This window comes from Vigna umbellata, chromosome 10 (assembly GCF_029865625.1).
Source record: "Vigna umbellata cultivar VRB3 chromosome 10, Vumbellata_1.0, whole genome shotgun sequence".
Taxonomy (NCBI): domain Eukaryota; kingdom Viridiplantae; phylum Streptophyta; class Magnoliopsida; order Fabales; family Fabaceae; genus Vigna; species Vigna umbellata.
In genome coordinates, this window is record NC_142174.1 from 700959 (window position 1) to 709512 (window position 8554).

The 8554-nt window shown below is 37.8% G+C and overlaps 1 long non-coding RNA gene across 1 annotated transcript; it reads right to left on the bottom strand.

Annotated features, from left to right (window-relative positions):
- Nucleotides 1–7767: 7767 nt before the first annotated feature.
- On the bottom strand, nucleotides 7768–8280 carry LOC148191578 (uncharacterized). Its single transcript, XR_015782602.1, has 3 exons — nucleotides 8214–8280; nucleotides 8027–8122; nucleotides 7768–7943 (listed from the first exon to the last, which is right to left on the bottom strand). It is a non-coding gene; the product is annotated as an uncharacterized LOC148191578 (long non-coding RNA).
- Between the last annotated feature and the right edge of the window lie 274 nt (nucleotides 8281–8554).

The following is an 8554-nucleotide window of genomic DNA, read 5'->3' on the forward strand; positions in this document are numbered from 1 at the left end:
ATTCCTCATAGATATGAGCAAAATCAAGATCTTGTGAATATAATTCAAGAATGTTATTAAATCCAAGAATTTGAGCTCCCAATGTGGCTAATAGATTAATTTTTCTTGACAAAGCATCAGCCACCGCATTGGATTTTCCTTTCTTGTATTTAATAACATAAGTGAATTGTTCAATGAATTCCAAGCACTTAGCATTCCTCTTTTGTTTTTCCTTTGTTGTAACTTGTGTTGACTCTTCAAATACTTAAGTGATTCATGATCACTATGAATGATAAACTCCTTGGCAACAAGGTAATGTTCCCAAGTTTGAAGAGCCCTCACAAGTGCATAGAGTTCTTTGTCATAGGTGGGGTAATTACAAGAGGCACCATGAAGTTTTTCACTAAAGTATGCAATTGGGTGTCCTTCTTGTAATAATACTGCACCTATGCCAAATCCTGAAGCATCACATTCTAGCTCAAAAGTTTTGGAAAAGTTTGGCAAAGCTAGAATGGGTGCTTGTGTGAGCTTCTCTTTGAGTAGCTCAAAGCTTTTTGTTGTTTATCCCCCCAATGGAATGTAACATCTTTTTTCACCAACTCATTGAGGGGTGAAGCAAGACTAGAGAAGTTAGGAACAAATCTTCTGTAAAAGCTTGCCAACCCATGGAAGCTCCTTACTTCTCCTACATTCTTTGGAGGAGGCCAATCTTGGATGGCCTTTATTTTTTCTGGGTCCACATGAACCCCATTTTTGGTGACCACAAATCCAAGAAATATGACACTATCAACACAAAAGGTACACTTGTCAAAGTTTGCAAACAATTTGTGTGTTCTAAGAATTGTTAAAACAACTCTCAAATGTTTTTCATGAGTTTGCAAATTTTGACTATATACCTAGATGTCATCAAAGTAAACAACTACAAACTTCCCAATGCAATCCCTAAGGACATGATTCATAAGTCTCATGAATGTGCTTGGAGCATTTGTAAGACCAAAAGGCATAACTAGCCATTCATATAATCCAAACTTGGTCTTAAAGGCAGTTTTCCATTCATCACCTTCCTTAATTCTTATTTGGTGATAGCCACTTTTTAAATCTACCTTTGAAAATATTTGTGCTCCATGCAATTCATCCAACATATCATCAAGCCTAGGAATGGGATGTCTATACTTGATTGTGATGTTGTTGATAGCTCTACAATCACAACACATGCGCCACTTCCCATCTTTTTTTGGTACAAGTAACACTGGTACAGCACAGGGACTTAGACTCTTTTGAACTAAACCTTTATCTAGCAAGTCTTGGACTTGTGTCTCAATCTCCTTAGTTTCTTGGGGATTTGTCCTATAGGCTGGCCTATTAGGAAGAACTGCCCCTGGAATGAAGTCAATTTGATGTTCAATTCCTCTTATGGGTGGAAGCCCTTTTGGAATTTCTTGTGGGAATAGATCATCAAATTCTTTCAAAAGTTTTTGAATGGATGGAGAAAGAGTTGAAGTCTTTGAATCACTAGATGTGCATGTAAGTGTCCCTTGACAAAGAAGAAGATATGAAGGTTGCTCTACTTGAAGTGTATTGATTAAAGTCTTTTTGTTTAAAAGGACTTCATGTTGAGTGACCTTAGGTGGCACACTTGTTTCTATACCTCCCTTTCTTTTTGACTTTTTCTTTTGATCATGTTCTTGCTTTCTTAAAATCTTCATTTGTGCTTGATCCTTAGCCACTTGGGTAGGAGTCAAAGGATGAAGCACAAACTTCTTGTCCTTTTGATGGATAGTAATGGTATTGGTTAGACCATGATGGATAGTTTGATGATCAAATTGCCATGGTCTCCCCAATAACACATGACATGCTTCCATGGGAACTATATCACATAAAACTTCATCTTTGAAGTTCCCAATGGAAAATGCCAACTTCACTTGATTCTTGACTATTATATCCCCATCTTCATTTAGCCAATGAAGTTTATAAGGTTTTGGATGGGGTATAATATCAAGTTTCAACTTCTCAACCAACCTTGTGCTACAACAATTGCAACAAGACCCACTATCAACAATGAGAGAACAATGATTTTCTTGAATTTTATATCTTGTGTGAAAGATGTTCTCTCTTTGTGATATGTGTTCAAGACTTGGTTGGTTGCTAAGTATCCTTCTCACCATGAGAAGTTGCCCATCATCAGCATATATTTCGTCTTCCCTCTCTTCTTCCTCACTCTCACTTGTACTAGTTGGGGTGTCACTTTCACTACTATAAATGTCCTTGCCTTTCAAAATAATGTTTCTTTTTGTAGGACATTGAGTAGCTACATGACCCCTTCCTAGACATTTGAAGCATTTGATTTCACTTGTTCTTGTGTGTGAGGGTGTCTCTTTCTTGGGTCTCTCTTCTATCTTGGCTAGAGGTTTAAATGGCTCTTTTTCTTTAAAATTTTCTTTTCAAAAGTAGGTTGAACTTGAATTCTTTTAGAAGAAGATTTTCTCAAGTTTTGTTGTTCTACCTTTATACACATTTGAACAAGATCATTCAAATCTCTATAAGGTAGAAGTTCAACCCTATCTCTTATGTCAAAATTGAGCCCACTTAAAAATCTAGCTAAAGTAGTTTCTGGACCTTCTACTATGCCTGCCCTCATCATATACAACTCCATCTTTTGTCTATATTCCTCAACTGTCATAGACCTTTGTTGTAACCTTTGGAGTTTATCCATGAGTTCTCTATTGTAGTAGGAGGGAATGTGTCTCCTCCTAAGGGCAGACTTGAGATCATTCCAATAGTGGATGGGAGGGGCTTGATGTCTAAGCCTCTCTTGGACCAAGTGATGAGAGGGTCGCACCTCCCAACAAAAATTGTGCATAAAAGAATGCAGTATAGACTAGGAAGTGACTCCTAGGTCGTCTCTCAAGGACCAAATGTGGTTCGAGTCTTAGATCAAACACGTAGTGGGGGGTTTTGGTGAAAGATTTTTACTTTGATGTGGTAAAATTAAATTAAACTGAAATTAAATAAAACACAACCAAATATAATTGAAAGAATTAAAGTGCATGAAGGTGTTTAAAGAAAACAATACAATAGATAAATATTCAAACACAATTCAAGTTATAAAAATGCAACATTTAAGCTAAAACATTAAATGCAATATTGTAAGGTAAACATTAAAACAATGAATCTAAAAGAAAGAAGAAATATGGATGCAACCGGTGAACGTGACACCACATCATCCTCCAACGTACTTCACTTCTTTTCCCAAATAAAAATTGCCCACCGTTGCACCATCTTCATTCAATTACTAAAAAAAATAAAACTTTCTATCCTTCAACGTGTCCCATCACCGCACAATGCTTCACATTCACGTGGACACACCTTACTTCTTCAAAAACCGTGCTCTCTTCTTTCATCAAGGAAAGGAAATGAAAATTAACTTTTTCTAAAAGAAACCACCCATCACCGTGATGCAACTCTTCGTGGCTTCCCATCAACTTTCACCTAATCATTTAACTAATCACCGCTTCACTTCAAAGACAAAAATCACCGTGCATACACGCTGCTCCAAGCTGGACATGCTGCGACCATTATCCCATCATTAATCACCATCCTATTCTCTAAAAACATGAAAATATTCTTGCCTGAAAAAATCAAACCGAAACTTCCTGAAGTATGTAAAAAATAAAACGAGAGTTTTCCTTTATGAATAACCGTGCATAAAAAAATGTTCTTCCTCCATTCTCAGTGACCAAGTGTTAAAATGGAAAAAGAAAGATGTGTGCTGGAATAAATAAAACTTCAATGCAAAGTGGTAAATCCTCTTTCATTCAATGAGAAACCAGCGTAAAAGAAAAAGTCTCCAAACTCTCCCAGAAACATTCAAAAGCAAAGCCAGAAAACAAAAATCTGAGAAGGTGGGGGCTGCTGTTCTGATTCAGGCCGAGACACCCTCCAAACAAAACTCCATGCTCTTCATTCCAGCACCACTCTTTTCTTCAGCCGTAGCCTTCCATTCTCTCAACGTGCTGCTGCCAAAAAAAATGAAGCTCTCTTCTCCTTTTCTTTAAAGCCAAGAAAACCAAAAAAAACTCTTCCCTGGCGGCTGGAACTCTGCTTCTTTTTTACTGTAGTCGCTGGACCTTTTTCGTGTGCGTAACCCTTCTTTCGTGCTCTTTAATTTCTCTTTGCACCTCCTGGACCTCTCAAGCTGCTGGATGCACCCCTATTTGGTTGCTTCCCATTCTCCATCCCGTGACAGCTGGAGCCACCCGTTTGCAAGCAATTTCTGGGCCGCGGTGCTTTCTTCAAAGCTGGACGTGTGAAGGTGCGGAATCTGCTGGAGTGCTGCCCTTGTTGGAGCTGGGACGTGACGCTACTGGACCGTTTCCGTGTGCACCTCCCTGCTTCCCATGTGGCTGCTTTTTTTCTCCACCACGCTGGACTTGCTTACCTCCGTGTTTTCCAAGCTGGAATGCTGCTGGATTGTTGGAGAGTTGCTGGACGGGTGAGCCCGTTTGCAAGAAATCTAAGGGCCGTGTGGTGTGGATCTCTTTGCTGGATGCACCCCTTGCTACTGGACACACCCCCAATCTTGTTGGGTGTACCCCGCTGGACGTGTGCTGCATGCCATGTGCTCACCTCTCCAAATGAATCCAGCTTCTTGATGTGCACCCCTAAAATTGAAATCCACACCTCCTCTCTCATCTTAGTTTAAAACATAATTGATGTGGTATTTCTTTTCACCTCCAAATGTCCCAAATATTATCCAACAATTTCCCTACAATTAATAATGCAAATAATTAGCTCAAATAATTCAAATTAATTAAAATAAGAATTTTTGGTCAAATTAAGCACAATTATCAAAAACAGGAAAATACCGGACAATTAAGCACAATTCCCCGATTAAATTCGGTACAATAAACTAAGTGAAGTGAATAAAATATTGACTCATCACCAAGGCAGTCCACCAATACATTGCATACCCTTGAAAGCTTAGGGTAGCTAGAGAGACCTTCCTTTCTTCACTCACTTGGTGGCATTCAAACAATTGTTCTACCTTCATCTCCCAATCAAGATAAGCCTCTACATTGTCCTTCCCATGGAAGTGAGGCAACACCACATTGACTTCTTTAGGGGGTGGGGGTGCATGAGAATTTCTCCTATGCCTTCTAGAAGTAGAAGGCTGATGAGGATAATAATCACCCAGACTCATAGACAACCCTCCCTCTTGAGAGTTTTCACTCTGACTTCCCCTAGACTTACTTTTCCTTATCATTCTCAACTCATCTTGAATAACAGCATTTTGAAGCTCTCTATTGGCTTTCTCTTCATTCATTTCTCTTCTTATTTCCTTGAATTCATTAACTAAAGTTTGAAGAGAAAATGTTCTTTTTCACTATCACTAATCCTAGGAGAATGCCTTCTAGACATTATGATGGACTTAAATGTTATTCTTGAAGTAAAGACTAGAGCTTTTCACTTGAAAGCAATATTCCAGGTAAGGGAGGTGATTCACTAGGAATGCTTAAGTACCAAGCCTTATCCTTGCCAAATATGCTTCTAGTTACTTACTAGAGTCCTTAGATCAAAATTACTCTTAAATCCACTTAAGTCTTAAAGACAACAAAGAAAACACAAAGCCAAGAAAAGACACAACCTAACTCTAAATTCGGACCCCTAAGAGAGCTTCCTATTCGCATAAGATATATACTATCTAGGCGAGAATTGGAAAAGCAATTAAAGTAAGGTCTCCTAGGTGAGGCTTAGACTTTGGATCTAAGACACACTCACCGACTACTCAATTTTAGGTTGTAAGACTTCTTTGAGTCTAGTTACAAATGAGGGAAGAGCACTTGTGAACTCTAGCACCTCACTTGATTAGATTTGGAACTTACAACCAAAGAAACCAAAGGAAATTACAAAAGAAATTTGGTAAATTGTAAGAAAAAAAATGCGAATTGGCTAAGGGAAAGATGTGTGCAGCTTTGGCTTCTCAAAACAAAGAATGAACTATGCTTAATTCACAACAATCCTCTCAGCTGCAAGTGATCACTCAAGAACACAACTTTGCGCTTCTAAAGTGTGCTGCAGAATTGTCACGGTTTTTCCATCCAAAGTACCATCTTCTTGTCTTTGCTCCTCTTCATTGAACCTTCTTTGATGCTTCGAATCGTGATACACCTTCTGAGGTATAAACCACCTACCCAACAAGCCAATTAATCACTGAAAATATCACCTCAAATGCTGTAACTTTCACAACCAAAAGACAGCAACACCAGGAAATTTTTCAAACAGTTGGTGTGCAGAATGTAGAAAAATCGAAAATCAAGCAATGAAAGGAGTTTCAAACACGGTGGCACCTCAAATAGATCCTAAGAATGGTTCTAGATCAGATTTAAAACACAAGAAAAGACTTTAGATCAGAATCACACACGAATTGGCTATGCATTGAAAATTGACAAAACTGTTTGATGAAATGCCTGAATGAGTTGCACCAGATTTTTGCACCAGATTTCTGCACCAGATTTTTATACACTTCAAACTTTCGAAACTGATGATGCAATGGTCCTAAGTGCCTTTTAACATTTGTAATATCTCTTTTGAATTGTTATCTTAATATTTTAAATGGACCATGGCTTTTACTGCATCTAAAAATGATGAATCAAGCAAAGTAATGCAGTGCAGAATTTGACAGAAAAACCAGCACAGTTTTGCAGCAGAGTCAATTTTTTTCAATGCAGAAAAATAGACCAAATGAACAGTACTGCACCTAGTTATTTTCCAATGATTCAAACATGTTTTGATGATGATTTATGACTTGTTGGAACTAATTGGATACATGAAAACTATATAAAACAGAAAATCACTACTGCAGTACCATATTTCAGCTAAATTTAACAACTAGCATGGTCAAATTTTGATTCAAAAGCAATTCTGATTTGAAAACAGCAAAGAGGAGTTAGAAATGGTATTTGAAAGTTGCACAAATGCAGAAATTCAGTGTTGATGATGGTTAGCAATGATCTAATACTAACCTCACACAATTAAGCAGAATTTTCTCAAGAAGACACATGCATCTCGGCCAAATGCTTGGAACATGACAAACTATTTGGAATCAACTCATTTCATCTTCCAAATGGTTCAGACAATGGATCATTCAACTGCTGTTCAATAGAACAGTGCACAAGGCTATATGAACAACAGAATTTTTGTTACAACAGTACACTTTCTGGAAAACAGAACAGAAACCATGCAGATCTGAGTTTGGTTGGCAAAAATTTAACACTAGTGCAGCGAGGGGCTTTTACCGCGGTTGATTTTCACTATACGTCGCGGTTCTTGAACCGCGGCATATTCAGCCGCGGTAGTAAGTCAGACACTTTATGCCGCGGTCATAACCGCGGTATATAGTCTGCGCAATATGCCGCGGTTGTCTAGGGAACCGCTGCCTAAATTCATTTTTTTTAAAAAAAAATTCAAAAAAAATAATTAAAAAATGCACTATATGCCGCGGTTCGCGGTTGAACCGCGGCATATAGGCCGACAAATATGCCGCGGTTAGTGTCAAAACCGCGGCCATATGTCTCGTTTTTAAAAAAAAAACGAAGCACTATATGCCGCGGTTGTGGTTAGAACCGCGGCATATAGGGGGAATATGCCGCGGTTGTGGTTAGAACCGCGGCATATTCCCCTGCAGTTTTTTAAAATTGCAGGTCTGTTTTTGTGATATCCACTACCACAAAAACAGACCTGCATATAAAAACATTTACAGAAATGCAATTTCAACATAACAAACACATGTTCAAATGTATTTCAACATCAAATAAAGTAGAGAGTCTAAGAAATCAAAAGCTAATCAAATGCATTGTTTAAATCTAAATCTAAGAGCTATTGTATAATCTAACTATATACTTCGCAGCAGCGTTCCTAATGAATAGTAGGGACTTCTCAGGAACTGGTGTAGTAGTCTTGAATCTCTGCAAAAGACAATTCATTTTAATTAGTGTATATGAATTCAACATTTGTTAAAAAATCAAAATTTGTTAAAGTTAAATATTACCGTTTCCCAGCTTCTTGTGATGTGAGAACGAACAATATGGGTCATCCAATACATTACATAGTATCCACACTCATATGACCCATTTTGTCTGTTACACTACAATATATCATCACAGTTGATAATAGTTAGTGAATAACATTTGTTATAAAACAATTATAACAAAGTATGACTTTAGCATATGTCAAACCTTGAGAGAAATCCAAGCAATCTTTCTACTCTTAGCAATTGATCTCCCGTCCATCATCATACTTGCTGGAATAGAACTGTATATAAAAAAATGTTTTAGCATTCAGTTATATAACAAAGAAAGTCCAAACATTGAGGTTCTTACCAATCAATTGCTTGTCTGAGTTGTGTGGGAGGAGGCCTGTGCAATGAGCAGAACCACAAAGCATAGTTGTCTTGCACAGACATAACAAGAAGTTGCCAATGGCGCCTGAAATTCATAATAACGTAACTATTAAATATTAAAATCACATATGGAACATTATTATGTTAACAAAGTTCACTTACCCGGATATATAAGGC